The 16,134-nt window shown below is 43.7% G+C and overlaps 2 long non-coding RNA genes across 3 annotated transcripts; one reads left to right on the top strand and one right to left on the bottom strand.

Moving 5' to 3' along the window:
• Positions 1–2,206: 2,206 nt before the first annotated feature.
• Positions 2,207–9,527, bottom strand: LOC112648078 (uncharacterized). The gene is made up of 3 exons (XR_003128726.3): positions 8,898–9,527; positions 4,140–4,258; positions 2,207–3,136 (listed from the first exon to the last, which is right to left on the bottom strand). It is a non-coding gene; the product is annotated as an uncharacterized LOC112648078 (long non-coding RNA).
• A 47-nt stretch (positions 9,528–9,574) lies between these two features.
• Positions 9,575–13,305, top strand: LOC112648076 (uncharacterized). Of its 2 annotated transcripts, none has more exons than XR_003128725.3 (2): positions 9,575–10,336; positions 12,976–13,305. It is a non-coding gene; the product is annotated as an uncharacterized LOC112648076 (long non-coding RNA). The 2 variants fall into 2 exon arrangements; XR_007412187.1 differs by having other exon boundaries at positions 9,575–10,734.
• The last annotated feature ends 2,829 nt before the right edge of the window (positions 13,306–16,134 follow it).

Raw genomic sequence — 16,134 nt, 5'->3', positions numbered from 1 at the left:
TGGTCACAAGCCACCCACCACTCCATCACTAGAGAGTGACTCACTCATGCTGCCAGGTTTTCTTGCCTGTGAAGCACAACCTGTCTCATTGGTCTCACAGGACTACTGTGAGTGAGGATTGAATGGGATGGCATACGTGAGCGTGTTCAAAACCACTGAGGTGTAATCAGGCAATGTTGAATGCCCCATGGGAAGCATGAGCTTGGGGGTCCTGCAGGCTCCACCTGACCAGAAAAAGTCATGAAAATAAAGTTCTCCTTACATGAAAAAAAAAAAAATACCCGTTAGTATTTCGAGAGCATTCTTCAAACTTGCTCATCATTGAAGTAAATCTCTGTGGCTCCAGAAGCCAAAGAACAAAGCTCTCTTGTGGACCCATGAGAATCTAGCAGTGGCCTATTTTGGGTTTCCAGTCATGACCTGCCTCTCTGACAGAAGTGAGCAAATCCTGCTCACTGTTGCTTTGCCCCTGGAATCCTAATCCAGACTGTACATAATGATTTTTACATCATAGCTGATGGCTAAGTTTTCAAAAATTTTTTCCCAATTCCTCCAGAGGAGAAAGGCCATTTATATGGACTGAAGAAGCTCCCCAGAGGAAAGTTGCAAAGCTTGTGAGGACAACCTCCTACCCCCTTCCCTGTGTCATTTAGGCATATGCAAGTTGGATAATCAGATGTGTTGGACAACTCCCTACATTTGGGGCTGCTCTGTTTCGTGCAGTTGCCCATTGGGGGATCTAAGTTAAGTTTAACCACTTCCTTGATTGAGTGGAAGGTCTTTCTGAAGGGAGGGTGTCACTCTGTCCAGAGCCAGTTAGGTGTTATTTTTTATTCTTTGATTCTCTTCTATTATCCCTGAAATTTATTCAAGTCTCTTAACATTATATCCTGTTCTCCACCACACAACTGGGAAGTAAGGAGACTAGTCATCCACATTCCCGAGGAAGAGACCAACAGCAAGGTACCATCCCTAGAGCCATAATGTGGTCTGAACAATGAGATACCCGAGCACAGTGAATCTTGGAGACATGACCCCTGAGCTACAGCTGCCCCTCCCTCCACAGCCAACTTGAAGGATCCGGGACAGGCTTTATTAAGGTGACCTGAGGGTGGAATGCCTGGGTGGCTTAGTAGTTGAGCGTCTGCCTTTGGCTCAGGGTGTGATCCTGAGGTCCTGGGACCAAGTCCCACATTGGGCTCCCCACAGGGAGCCTGCTTCTCCCTCTGCCTGTGTCTCTGCCTTTGTCTGTGTGTCTCTCATGAATAAATAAATAAAATCTTTTTTAAAAAAAGATGACCTGAAGGTTCTCATGTGAACATCAATTACAACCTGAGCATATCTCAAAACTCAGTGGGTTTAGAAGGAATGTATACTGATTTCCACTGTCTCTTTAAAAAAGAAATGTTTTTATTTAAATTCCAGTTAGTTAACATACAGCATCCTATTAGTTTCAGGTATACAATACAGTGACTCAACACTCCACTGTCTCCAGTCACTCCAGAGATTGGAATGACTCAACTTTACCTCTTGTCATCTTCCATCATGAGCTTTAAAACTCTCCAAACAATACTGGAACACAGTATAAATTGAAGAGATTTCATTAAATAGAATTCTTCCAATTTAATTATAAGGCCAAGGAACCATCAGCTCAGTTTCTGGCCTTGCATGTCCCTTCTTCTCCTCATTGGCACACCTCCACTCTGGATTACCTAAAAGGGAAGTCTCCCCAAGCTTCACAGAGGATTTCTGCCAAAGATCCAAGTTGTGATTTTGTGAGGGAGTTGACTTCATCCCCATGGTTTAAGTCCGAGTTTACTGCTAACACTCGGTTTGAAGCACCCTCGATGTAGGCATTCCTGACGCTCTATCTGGAAGTCACTGTTGTGCTAAATGTACAGTTGTGGCTTCCAGCACCAGCTCTGCCTGGGGAGATACCTTAGTGCAGGTCAAGCACATTTTCAAGGTGCTGAATGTCAGAATCAAGGTCTACCGATGAGACCTAGAGAAGGCAAAATTTTAGATGACAAATCAGATTCATTTTCATCCTTTAAGGACCACATTGGGAAATGTGATCAAATAATAGTACTAGCATTACCCCTGTTTATTAAGTATTCACTACCAAGCATTGTATTGAACATTTTATGAGCAAAGTATTATTATGTCCATTTTATTTTTTTTTATTTTTTTTATTTTTTTTTTATTTATTTATGATAGTTACAGAGAGAGAGAGAGGCAGAGACACAGGCAGAGGGAGAAGCAGGCTCCATGCACCGGGAGCCCGATGTGGGATTCGATCCCGGGTCTCCAGGATCGCGCCCTGGGCCAAAGGCAGGCGCCAAACCGCTGCGCCACCCAGGGATCCCTATGTCCATTTTATAGATGAGTAAACTAAGGTTTAGCAAGTATAAGTGGTTACCTGGGATTTCATAGCTAACAAATGGTAGAACCAGGATTCCGTCTAATTCTATCTCACTGTGAGGCGCTTGCTCCCACATCGTTGCTTTGCTACTTGTATATGTACCAACCCGTCTGCAGGTTGTTAGTTTGCAAATATAGAGGATCAATCTTGGCAAAACACTGTACGCTTTTTCTCTTCTGCCTGCCTGAGAGCAATGTTTGAGAAGATGTCTCTGGGGGTTAGAGGCAAATTAGGCTTTGCTTAAACCAATACTCAGTTTAAATAAGCATCCAACAAAGAGATTTTATTTTTTATTATTCATATTATTATTTCATTCCCCATCGCACTCTCAATCCCAATTGGTGCCATTTACAAGGAAGACTGGCCCACAGCAAACAACACATGCCTAGCTATAGTCTTCATGGCCCCTTGCAAATTATCTCTCATAGCTTTCCTATAGCCAAGACTTGAAGACTCTTAGGCGCAAGGTTGTATTGACATAAGTTGTTGAGAGAATGCCATAATCCAGAGTCACAGGAGAATGGAGAAAACGGGCAATTCTGTATAAAACGTGTTTTGCATTCCCGCACCCTGCAACCTGCTCAAGTGACATCTGTCAGGCTGGGGTTCCCTAAAGATGCCATCCCTAGCTGCTGAAAATGGTCCTTGTAGGGATAAGCTTATTGCATTAAAGCTTAAGTCAATTCCAAAACGACTTCTTGTAGGAAGTAAAATCTGGAGGAAAGAGAAAACACAGAGAACGTCTTTTAAGATAGCAGCTAAATCATGCAGCACGGAAGTATGAGATTAGCAATGAAAATTAGACTTTAGTAGGCATCCGCTCAACTCCTCTGTCTCCATTCCTGCTGTGGAAAGGAGAAAATAGTAGAGCTAGCCAGACTTTGCAAGATACAGCCTGCCCACAGCCATGTCATAAAAGATCCTGCAAGAGCTAAATATCTGAGAAGCAATTCAAATGCTATTGACTTAACAGAAACCAACCAGGTTGTTTTTATGAACAAATCTAAATCATAGCACATACTTCAGGCCTGGTTTTGAAAAGAGGCCCCAAGACCTTTTTCTCTGCTGGATCTATGTGCTTCTCTGTGCACATGCCTGGCTGCAGGGGGTGGGTCCATTCCCGTCTGTGGGTGTCACTGATCTGTCTCCCAGAACATGGTGCCAGGCTACGGGTAGGCATTAAACGGCTCCCCAAGCACTTACCTGACACATGTTCCTCTTTTGTTCTTCTAGGAAAACACATCTTAATTTCTGCATTCACCTCAACTAGTTTGGTGGGTCCAAACCACAAGTGGGCCAGGTAGGGACTTGTTTGTAAGATGTGCTCCCCAGCATACAAAACCTGTATGGGGGCGGCTTGGCTGTGCTCTTGGGTCCCTGGTTCAGAGCTCCACAAGCCCTGGCAGGGACCAGGCCTAATGGCAGCAAACAGAAGGGAGTTAACACTTGGGCCACAGCAGTGGTACAGCACTTGGGGAACAACCAATTGCCATCTGGGGTGGGGGAGCCAAGGGAATGGAGGGGAGTGGTCTACTCAGAAAGATTAAAGTTCCAGACACAGGAAAGAAAGGGTCTTATTTCCTCTGAGACCTTTGGAAGACTTCGAGAAAATTTGATTTCAAAGTCTGACACCAGAATGGAGGCCTGGTTTTCAATTCAAGCAGAAATTCACACAGTCCTGCTGAAGTCCTAGCAGGGAGGACGTAGCTCAGCTCACCTGGCTGCCCTGTGAGATCAGATGCTCTCCGCACCCCAGGGGGTATCCGTCTGGGGGCCAGGTCCCACGGACTTCTTCACAGACTCATCATTCTTTCCAGAGTGGACCAGCTCTGCGTGCTGTGTGGAAACAGCCTGCTTACAAAACACTCTGACCATTGCCAGATGTGGGCACCTGGCCAGCTTCTACATAATTCAGGCTTTTCTTTGCTCAAGATGGTAAGATTTAAAGGAGCCTTAGAAGTTGATGTGTTTTAACCTCCTCCCCACCTCCCTTCATGCCTCTCTTCATCTTGGGAGCGGCCTCTCCTACCCAAGCACGTGGCAGCCCAGTATTCCATGTGCTGTGCGTCAGCACTTGTAGCTGGAAAGACCAAGATCGTGCGTTTTCCATACGCTTGCTCAAAAACAAAATAAAAATAACCGGGAAGATGTACTATCTGCCTCCTGGTGCCCAGGCCTTGTTTTCCACACATGGCTCTCCCCCAAGTTGTCAGCTCTCAAATACCCAGTTGGGAAGCTCCGTGCTCAGGAATGTGAGAGGGGATGCAGAGCCCAGCATGGTGGAAGCAGATCAATTTTACTCCTGTCATCAGAAGTAATCTTTTAAATTTAAAGTTACTCTTCTCATGTAAGAAGATCAAAGTAATGCACAGAGCCCTGTTAAATGAACACCGACAAATCTATATTTTAAAGTCAGAGCTGAGTTGGGACTTTTCCCACTGATCAAGCAAGGTCAGAGGTTCTGGGAATTTTAATTCCCATTTCATTTCTTCATTCAAGTGAGTCAGTCATATTGCTTTTTATGGGGATCCAAACCATGCTTGCTTTTGTCATCTGGGTCTCATCTGAAAAACTGTAGGGCAATGCAAGCCACAGATTGGCTCTGAGACATGTGCTCAAGCATGTATGTTCAGAGATGGCAAAATCAATCTCTTTTGCTCTGTCTCTCCCCATCTCTCAGCCTCTGTATCTCTGTCTCTCTCATACATGCACACCTGCACGTGCACACACACACTCACACACACTATAGCTGACTCAGTCTCTCCCAATTAGAACAGAATGTCAAAAATCCAACTGAGATTTCAACTTTCCCTCCTTGTTGACTGCATCCAACTGCAAGACGCCAGCAGAATCTGCCACTCATACACGGGAAACAGAATGTGCAGAGTTCTCAGGCATTGCATTGTGTTGAGGAAGAGAGGCTTCAAAATGTGAATACAAATGTGAATACATGTGAATTTACCTAGAAATTTCCAGGCAACTTACAATGGCCATGAATTTTTCTTGAGTTATTTTACTGCTGACAAATAATTGGGCTGATAGCTAACCCTAATGGTTTCCCTCCATTTAGCCAGGATTAAAACCAACTGTATACTTTCTTTCAAAACGCACACACGTTTTAAGGGTCTGAAAAATGTTCAAAAAGGTTTTCTTTTGGTCTGCATTTTGGAGCTCATGTACCTGAACATCTGTTTCTCTAATGAGCCTAGAAGCATGATGGACAGGACTTCTCTCCAGAGTTTTTAGACTGACCAGTGGCAGAAAGGCTAAGAACCATCATCTAGATATATATTCAGCATGATTTTGCTGACCAATTTCAGACCATGTGCAGAGAAATCTGTTTTAATCCAGTATAATTCTATCACTGATATCAATCAAGCTCAGAAAAATGAAAGGAGGGACAAAATGATCTTGTCCAGAAGCCTGTCCAGAGACCTGCCATGATTAGAGCTTTGATTTCCATACCAGAAAACCAAAGTGGCCATTCCATGATGAGGAAAACATTTCCTTGGTCAGACATAAACTGTTTACAGATTCTAATTTACCTAATATGGGGCCCATGGTCATGAGCAGACACTGAAATAAGGCATTTCACATGCTCTCTCATTTACTCCTTAGGGTAGACCAGGGAAATGGGCATGATTATTTCCCATCCGTAGATGTACAAAAGAATGTTAGGCAGGAGGCTGTGTGTAAAACCCAGTGGCCTCCTCTAGTGGACAGGTATTCCCATCACACTTCACACACCCAGCCACCAGAATTAGGTAGCCTTGCTCCCTAACCCTACCCTTTGCCTCTCCAAAATCATTTTTCAAGAAAGTATTAGGGAAATTTCAAACTACTCCAAATGTGGTGGTTACTGCTCCGGGATTTCTCCTTACATCTACCAAAAAAGAGTCCAGCCTTGATTCTTCTGATGAGATCAGATTTAATCCTGGGTTAAGCTGGGGAGTAAGGCTGAAATATGGCTACCTTGGAAGAAAACTTGGAGTCTCTTTTCCAACAGAAGCAGAATGTCCATTCCAACCAAATGAAGAAACTCGAGTCTCTATAAAAACATCTTGGGAGAAGTAGTGTGGTCTCAGGAAAAGAGTTTGAGCTCTGGAACACCACTAGTTAGCACCACGTGGTGCCTACTGAGCTTCAGTTCCCTCATCAATTCAATGGAGGTGACATCAACTCTTGAAAGGATTAGACCCTGAGGCTGAAAGATCATGCGTACAGAGTTCCTAGCTCAGAGCAAGCAATTAATAAATGGTGACTTTTATTATCATTTTTTAAAAATATTGGAGGCAGTTGTGTGTTATGGTTACTTGAATTTGGAAGGTTAAGTTTGTTTTAACCAGAAAATTCTCGTTGTTTCCATCCTCCATGTGGAAGATGTTTCTAAAACATATGCGTGCGCTTATTTTCCTGCCACAGAACGGAACACAATTGAATTTTTCTGTGATGATTAAGGATCTGGCTGTGCCCCGGGCAATCATTCTCAGAGCAAAGGCTTCTCATTGTTCAGCACTTAGATACAGATGTGGGAAGCTGTGCAGACCCAAGGATGGGCATCAACCCCTCCAAGTTAGTCAGTTGTTTGTTTTAAATAAATCTCTGATATCAGAGCACTTTACTAGGGTTTGCCTTTTACTTATCAAAGCAGGTTGGGAGCTATGTGTAAGGGTTGGCTATGTTCCCCGTAGAAGGTTGGCTTCTAGTTAATCCAAGTTTTGTTTATTCTTTGTTTATGATGCACATGAGTCTTCCCCAAGTAGAGGGAAAGTCTCATCAGTGGCAGAAGCCCAACTTCAGCTGAACCCAAGACCAGGCAGGACCTTTATAATCAGACTGCAGTCAGGATTCCTTAAAGGCATCTGTCTGCCCAAATTTATTTGTAACACTGAGCACTTTCTAAGGAAAAGGGAAGTGGAGAAGTGGGAGGTGGGAAATCAGCCCATGTTTTTCTTATTAAGTCCTTATAAAGGTTGGAGAGATCAGTCACAAATTCTGGAAAAGGAGAGACACATTTAGGTTGGCCCAAGTCAGTCTGGTTTTGGGTTGAAACACTGAGGGGAGAAGTGATGGTCTGACTCAGGAGAGAATAGCCACTATGTGTCCCCTACTCTGTAAAGCTCTGTGACAGCCTCCTCGGGCGCCTTGAACACCAATAGCCTTTACCAGACAGCAGCCTGATGACTTAAGTGTAAATGAGTCAGAAACATACGGATTACATTTCCCTGAGAAAATAGGTCACTTTAAAAATGAAGGGCAAAGTGCTTGGGAAAATGCATTATGGGTTCTGTCAAGGCCAAAAAGGAAGTAAACTAATTCATATATTCTCTAAATGCCAAATGTGAGCAAGCATTTCAGGGCAAACGCTTTACAGGAGTATGTATATATGATCGTGTAACTGTCTCAGCTTGGGAACCTCACCAAGATGATGTATATCCATGTATCGTCTGAGGCCTGGAAAATGATTTTTGTGAACAGCCAAAAAGAATATACACAGACCAAGACAATAACACTGACTAGTATCAAACACTGGAAACTGGAATTTAACTCAGTGTCTCCTGTGAGAAAGCCATTCCCACTTCCCATCCTCCCCTCAACTTTTTTTCTTTGACATTCTGACTTGAAAAATATCAAATGGGAAAATCAACACAAATGTTTGCTATGTGATATGGGCTGGCAAACAAACAAGTGAACAAAAATCCTTACAAGTGTGTGGCTGTAAAGGGATTCTGTTTTACTCAGGCTGAATGCTAACAATCTTTCTAAAGATGGTTGTCAAAATGGATGGAAGAGAAATGCAAAGAATTGCTCCTCACAGCTAGGTTGCCCAGGATGAAGTGATCGCAGAGCCCCAGGGAGCCCACTGCTGCCCCTTCCTGGCCCAATCCCCACCTCCAGAACTGGGGTCCAGGAAGCAAGGAAGGTCTTACTGGTGACCTACAAGGCCCACCTTGGGATGGCATTCCATTATCTTCTGAGCAATGGATCACCTACAGCGTCACACCGAGAGCTTGGTAGAGAGCGCCCTACAAGGTGAGGAATCTTGGAGGACAAACCAGGTGTGCAGACAAAGTACAGGCACCTTCAGTCAGCCTTCTAAACCTCCACTAATTCTCCCTAACCCAGGCAGGACGGAATTATTTGTATTTATTGTCCTGGTTCCCCTAGAAACTCTGATGTGATATTTTCTCTCTCTCTCTCTCTCTCTCTCTCTCTCTCTCTCTCTCTCTCTCCCCCCACCCCCTTATCCTCCCTCCCTCTCTGCTTTTTATTGAGTCACTTTTTCTTCTCCCTCTGTGGTCTCAAAAGTTTCTCTGGGTTTTTTTTTTTTTTTTTTCTTCCTTGAGTATTTCTTTCTCTGTCTGGATTCTTCTCTGCCCCCATATGCCTATGTCTCCCTCACCTTGTCTCTCTCAGGAGCCTCATGCTTGATGAAACAAGGCCCATGGGCACCCCAACATTTAGTCAGAACTACCTCCATAAGAACTGGCAGCTTATTCTCCATGTCTCAGTTGGGAAGGAGGAACACTTCTCATTTCCTCTTGGTATTTCTTCATTTGGAAGGATCTTCCACACCTGCTCCTCCCTGTGGGGAAAGAATGGCCTAGCGGGGTGAATGTGTGTAGCTGCCCTACTTCTTCTCCTGCTCAGTGGTTGGCTATGTCGCTTCTCCATGCAGTGCTGTGGGAGTCAGGGCATACTGCCTCCTGGAAGGGCTCAGTACACGGGCACACTAAGGCAGTCCTCAGAATCAGCCTTGTCAGAAACGTAGGTGACCTTTCAGCTTTCCGTCAGGAGACTCTCATGCCTCATTTCTCAGTTGGATGACAAGAAGGATGGCATTCATTAGATTCCCACAAAGGACCCCCCCCCAAGTCCTCATACACAGAAATTTTGACTCTACACCCCAAAATGTCCCTGAATGGGTCTCTACTTCGGTCTGTAGCCTATCTTCACTTCTCAAAACTCTTTCTTTCTCTTCTACAGCAGCCATTACTTTTGTTCACTGTTACCTAGTTCCCCTCTGCTTCAAGCACACAGGAAGATATACATCCTCACACAGTTGAAATTGGCCTTGACCTTATATTGTCTGTTGAAATGTGACATAGGGGATGATTGCTCTAGAATGTTACCCACCTCACAGGAGAATTCTATGCATGAGAAATGAACCTTTATGGTTTGAAGGCCCTGGGATCAGAGGGATATTTGTTATACAGCAGAATCTTTCTCATCCTGATGATACATCTTCCTTGTTTTGTTTCACTCAATCCTAAACCTCTGCATCTCAACTCTGGTTTCATCATTTTGCTAACATATCACCATTTATTATCCTTTTCTTTCTCTGCCCCTCTAGCTCACCTGAGTTGTTTTTTTACCCCTTAGGACAGACATGGATTTGTATTTTTAACGATCATAAATAGATTGGCTTTTATTTTCCGCAAATTTGGAAGAACATAATTTGAAGAAAGGAATGTTCAACCCGACATAAGAAAAATACTTTAAGCCCAATGGTCTGAATGCTTTAGGTCTAGAATAAAAGACAGAGAAATATGTATTTGTTCATCTCAGAAAACTGAAGGGAAGGAATGTTCTCAAAGACTTAATAAGTCTGAAATACAAGTCCACGTAAAAGAAGAATAGACAGACTTCTTGGACAAATTGAAAAGAAATTGCCAAACTCCCTGTGGCCTTGAAATCTTGAATTCTTCAATGTGTAGGAAAAGAAATAGAAGAGAGCAGAGTGGCATCTCAGAAGTTACTCTGAAAGTCAATTCTTTCTGACCATACCGCTCAAAGGCAAGTGAGAAGTTTTAGGAGGTGGCGGGAAGCACTTTTAATGTAATAACCTTCAATTCCCAGTAGGACACAAACCACATGTTGGTGTTATGGATAAATTCTGAACAGCATCTGAGGGTAAGTGTTTAATTACACTTGGCGCAGCTACACATTTTTACTCACAAGACAGGAAATCCCCCAACTATTAACTGCATTCGACCTCGACACACCGAATGAGAACCTTTCTGGCTGTTCTTTGCAGGATGGTCAGAGCCAGCATCATTTCTGGGGCAACAGTAGCACCTAGACCCAAAGCCTTATTATGTGATTGCCCATGGTTGGGGCCCAGGGGGACACCCCCTCCAACACCCTCAATGGCACTAAATAAAAGAATTAAACCTTTTCCAGGCCAAGCCCCATGGTGTCTGCCTGGGAGAGTTCAAGGCAGTTTGGTAAACGGGATGAACTGCTCCAGGCTTTCTCCCAGATGTCCTGAAATTCTTACTGGAGGTAACACTGTGGTCTCTGAGTACCAGGTAGGGAGTAGCAATTATGGGCCAGCCTCAGGCAGAAATAAAGTAGCTAGAACACTGTGCCCCAACTTCTTTTTAGCACATGCTACTTATAAATGACTCAATATCTCATACACTCATTTAAGGTTTATTAAATATCAAAACAAAAACCCAGATGAGCTGTTAAACACTGTCTGACTAGCCCTCCTTGAGAACTCTTGTGCTGGAACTTCTAGCTCTTTCCTTTTTTAATGGTTTTCACTTCATCTATCTGTTCTCAACATCCACCCATCTGTACTATACTCATTTATTCATTCAGAAAGCGTTTACTAAGGGTACTAGACATTAGAGAGATGAAGTAAAATAAATCATGAGCCTTGCTCTAGAGGAAGATGAACAGAGACGATCTTATTACATTGTAGCAAATTCTCTGGTAAGGTGCATGCTGGGTAAAAGCCAGCACCCACACTTGCCCCAAAGGCAATGGCATGAAGTGTCAGGGAAGATTTCCCCAAAGGAATGAAAGCCTTGTCCTTCTTTCCATATCCTATTCAAACCTACTCAGCAACCCTTCATTCATACAAAAGTAAAAATCATAAACTCTCACAAAATTATCAAATCTTAAGCATCTTGATTGTTTAGTCCAATTTATAAAGCAGAAAATTGCGGTTTGTAAAGACCAGCCACTGGTCCATGGTCACACAGGTGCTAAGCAGCAGAGAGGTTATACTAAACAACTACTTTGAGTGCTCCTCCTTCCAAGTACCCATTTCTGCGTAACAAACAACTGCAGAACAATAGCAATAGCTTATTTCACTCCTGAATCTGCCCTCTGGCTGAACATGGCAGGAAAGCTTGCTCTAATCTATGAGGCATTCCCTGGAGTAAGTCTCTGGAGCTAGAGAATCACTTCCTGTGCTTGCTATGGGGTGGCAGCCCAGCATTGGCTCCTCTTCTGGTGCGCCTCTCCATGGGGCTTCTTGGGCTTCCTCATAGCATGGCAGCTGATTTCAAAAGCAAGGGTGTGAGAGGCAGGGAGTGGAAGTTGCCAATTTCTTAAGGCTTGGTTCCAGAAACTGGCACAGCATAGTTTCTGCCATATTGTCTTTGTTCAAAATCTAAGGCAGTGGGGTCATAGACCTCATCTCTCAAGGGGAAGAATGGCAAAGAATTTTTGGCCATCTCTGATTTACTACATCTGCCTAGGTGATTTTGCAATCTGGTGGACTTTAAGACTAAGTTAAAAGAAATAAAAGCCAAGTGCAAGGATAAGGGGAACAACATGCCAGTGGTCTTTGGCATTTGTGCTGCAGGCTGTTGCAAGCTTCTTCGGGTGGCTTTTCAGGTGTCAGCCAGCAAATGAAGGCAAAAGGGCAGAAAAAGATGAGGTTTTCCAGTCAATGAAGTTACCCACGCAACCCTCAGAGACATGGTACCCTACTTTGCTGCATATTAGAATAACCTGAGAGCCTTCAAAAAGAAATATAGATTCCCACTGCCACTCCAGATCACAATTCCCAGAGGTGACCAGAAAGGTTTTTTTTTTTTTTAAGATTTTATTTATTTATTCATGACAGACTCAAAGAGAGAGAGAGGCAGAGACACAGGCAGAGGGAGAAGCAGACTCCATGCAGGAAGCCCAATGTGGGACTCGATCCCAGGTCTCCAGGGTCACACCCCGGGCCAAAGGTGGCGCTAGACCACTGAGCCACCGGGGCTGCCCCCAGAAAGTTATTTTTAAGAAAGTTCCTCAGGTGAAGGGAGGCAGATTGGTGGTCAGCACCTGTTGGCAAACCTAAATGTTGAAACTGCTCCCAGAATCACTGACACTTAGTTGAGGGTGAGAACCCTGCATATTTTTACAGATGTCTTTTAAATGATAAAATTGAGGTCCATCTCCCCTCCCTCCAATTATGAATTCCACTTTGGCTGTGAAAAATAGTCCTAAGATAAGATAAAGAACTGAGGGAAATGTATGACTCTTTCTGGTCCAAGAGCTCTGTTTTGGACACAAGACACCGAGGCCAAAATAAAAGCCCAGAGGACAGGGAGGAGAGACCTGGCTCATTTTGGGGTTCCAATATAATTGTTTTGAAATTCATTCATGTTGTTGCATGAATCAATAATTCATTCTTTTCTGTTGCTGAGCAGTGTTCCATCGTATGAATAGACAATTTGTGCCCAAAAATGACTGCAAAGTTTGGAGAAAATCTGACAGATTTTGTTCAGCAAAGAAAAAAATAAATCCTTTCTCTTATCTTCCAGAGACTAAACTACTGCTCATTGCCACATTTCCTGCAAAAGAGGCTTGAGCTAATTCCTGAGGACCATCTGCTCAGCCAGGCCAGAGAAATACCTTTAAGTTCCAGCAGTGGAGACTGGGCTTACTCTCTAGAGACATGTGCCTCTATTCCAAACAGAGCAAGGACTCAGATTAGCTACATCTCCAAGAAAACACTCGAAAAAGCACAGAAAGGGAAAATGGTCTCTTTGCCCTTTATCAAAAGGAGAAAATCATTTTCATTTACCCTTACAATGAACATCTGGCTCACTTCCTGTTTGGGCTATTGCAAATAAAGCTGCTATGAACGTTCACTTATGGGATATAGGTTTCCTGTTTCTATTGAGTAAAGACTTACGGGTAGAAAGGCAGGGATGGGTTATAGAGTGGGCATAGGTTAACTTAAAAGAAACTTTCAATATGTCTTCCAGAGTGGCTGCATGTTGCTACCAGAAGCATATGAGAGTTCCAGTTGCTCCACATCCTCACCATCACTCACCTGGCTCCATACTTTTAACTGTTGCCAATCCAGTGGGTACTTATTTTGTCATACATTCCATTTTTCTTTCCCTGATACAAATGATGTTGAACACATCTTGTGCTTACTAGACATCTGTGTAACTTCTTTTGTAATTGTCCAAAACTTTTGCCTCCTTTTTCATTGGGTTGTTTGTGATTGACCTGTACAAGTTCTTAATATAGTCTCTATAGAAGTCCTTTGATGACATTTCCTCTGGGTCTGAGGCCTGCTCTTTCATATTCTTATGGTATCTTTGGGGGAAAATTTTAATTTTTATGAAATCCAGTTAACAAAATATAAAACTGATCTCAGACTTCTTGCCTCCAGAGCTGTGATGGAACACATTTCTGCTGGTTTAGGCCACCAGGTTTGTGATAATTTTTATAGCAGCCCCAGGAAATAATTCACCCATTAGGCTGGTTGGGTCTGTTCTTGGCATGGGTGGCTCAGGGATTAGGCTGAAATGTGTGTGGATTTATACAGAGAATTAGGAGAGCCTCTGTCTTGGTTTATCCCTCTGGGATTATCTGCCCTTTGTCATCTGCAGGGGCCCTTTACATAGTTCCTCTGGCAAAAGAGATGGAGTTTCTATTAAAGTTTTTGGCATTCCATGATAAGGACCCTCTCTTGTGTAGCATTTTCTCCAAATTTGTCTCTTCTCCTCTATCTGCCTGCTTCTGCTTCTGTTTACATTTCAAACTGTAAATAGTTGCTTTCATGGATTGTCCAGAGCTTCTAGTCATATTTAGTGAGTGGGAAATGGTGTAGGGAACTTTTCTACCCAGTGGCCCAGGAGGCTAACCAAGATCCAACATCTTGCTGTCCCACATTTGAGATGGCCCACCCAGAACAAACCCTTGTTTCGGTTGCTCAACTCTGTGGTCTTCCTTGAAATTCGTAGACTGTGAGAGGTGGAAAGCAAGAGCAGAATATGTGAGCTTCAACTAATACATTTCATGGGTCATTACAAGCCCTTTGCCATTGCATGAATATCCAGTGTACAAAATTCTGCTCACAATTATCTAGTCAAGGAAATAGACCATTCTGGAGTAAGAAGGAATGACTAACTTTTAATGATGACTCACCCCAGGCAGGGTGCTTGATGCTAAAGGTGGGAACAAAGTTAAGCCATGGAGTTCTCCCAACAGGGGCTTAGGATGGGAGAACAAAGAAGTTCGCATGGAATCACCTGTGATGAGAAGTAATACACAAGAAGTGGTCCAGAAACACAGAAGAGGGAGAGATGAATGTTTAGGGCATTTGGGAGAAAAATCCCTAGTGAGGTGACGTTGGATCTGAACTTTAAAGATCTTCAGATTCCACCAAATGGAGGGTCAGCCAGGGCATTCCAGGTGGGGAGCACCTCCAAGAGGGGCTTGGATGTTTGAGGTGCTAGCACGGTGCCAGAGGGATGGCAGTCTGGTATGATGAGAGTCTATCGTGAAGCAAGAATGCCACACAGATCCACAAAATGCCTGGTCACAGAGAAGCCATGGCAGTAGTTCGACTGCAACCACCCTTTGCCCTGATGGGGCCAGAGTCACAGGAAGGTGCCATGTGAGTCAGAGGAGGCACATAACTCCTCCGATGGCACCTGCTCTTCTTTTTCTTTAATACTGGGATCAGATTGTGAATGGCAGGGAGTAAGCCTGGCTTTATTATGACAGAGGAAACGAGAGGTATACGTGGCTGAACTCTGGATCAACTGCTGTCCTTCTCTTCCCTCCTCTCTCATTTCCTATTTTCTAAGTCTTTCAGCCAGATAAGCTGGGCCAGTGGTCCTGGCATGTGAAATCCAGTGCTATGGGAAGGTTTCTCTGTGACAAAGAGAAATGGCATGTGAGGCACCCAAGTGCCAGCTGATGTTTCAAAATAACAGTAAAAAGTGTTTTCTGGCAACCCTCTGGGGTCTGGACAAGCCTCCAGTCTGGGCTGATGAACAAACACATCAGATGCAAGGTGAAAACACCCAGCTGTGCCCTGCTTGAGCTTCATTGTCGGGCAGCCATCTCAGCAAAGGGACAGGCTTGCAGGTGTGTCCTCAAACATAATAACAGCCCACAACATGCTGCCATCTGTTCTGACAGAAAGGGGGAAGTTACTTAAGTGTTCTACAACTTTCATCTTTTGGTTCCTCCCACCCACCCAAAAGAAAGAAAGTTATCATTTTGCTGATAATCCTAACTCTGATGGTTTCCAACAGGAACAAGGAGTTTGAGCTTACAGGGAGCATAGGCTGAGAGCCATTGCGATCTGATGTGCAAGAACACTAGAGAGTAAAGGTTGGTTATCAACCGTTGTTTCCAGCAGATTGTTGATATATATACTACTTGTAACCCACTTCAGTAAATAGCAGTAAAAATAAGAGAACCTCCAGGAATACAGATGTTCTATTAAAATTGAAATTAAGCACTCTGGAAAGACCAATTTTGATGTTTTCTGTAGAAGTCTCCTACAGTAAAAGCTGAATGACAAATGCCCAGGATCATCATCTACTGGCATAGCTGGCTGGAGCAAAGTTTCATCTCAAAGAGGAAAGTTAGTGCTGTCATTCCTGGACTCCTGTTAGGGATTGACTGTGTCCCCACCACCACCCCAAAATTCATAGGCTTAAACCTTACTC

Source organism: Canis lupus, chromosome 7 (assembly GCF_003254725.2).
Source record: "Canis lupus dingo isolate Sandy chromosome 7, ASM325472v2, whole genome shotgun sequence".
Classification (NCBI taxonomy): domain Eukaryota; kingdom Metazoa; phylum Chordata; class Mammalia; order Carnivora; family Canidae; genus Canis; species Canis lupus.
This window is presented reverse-complemented; position numbering and strand designations above follow the sequence as displayed.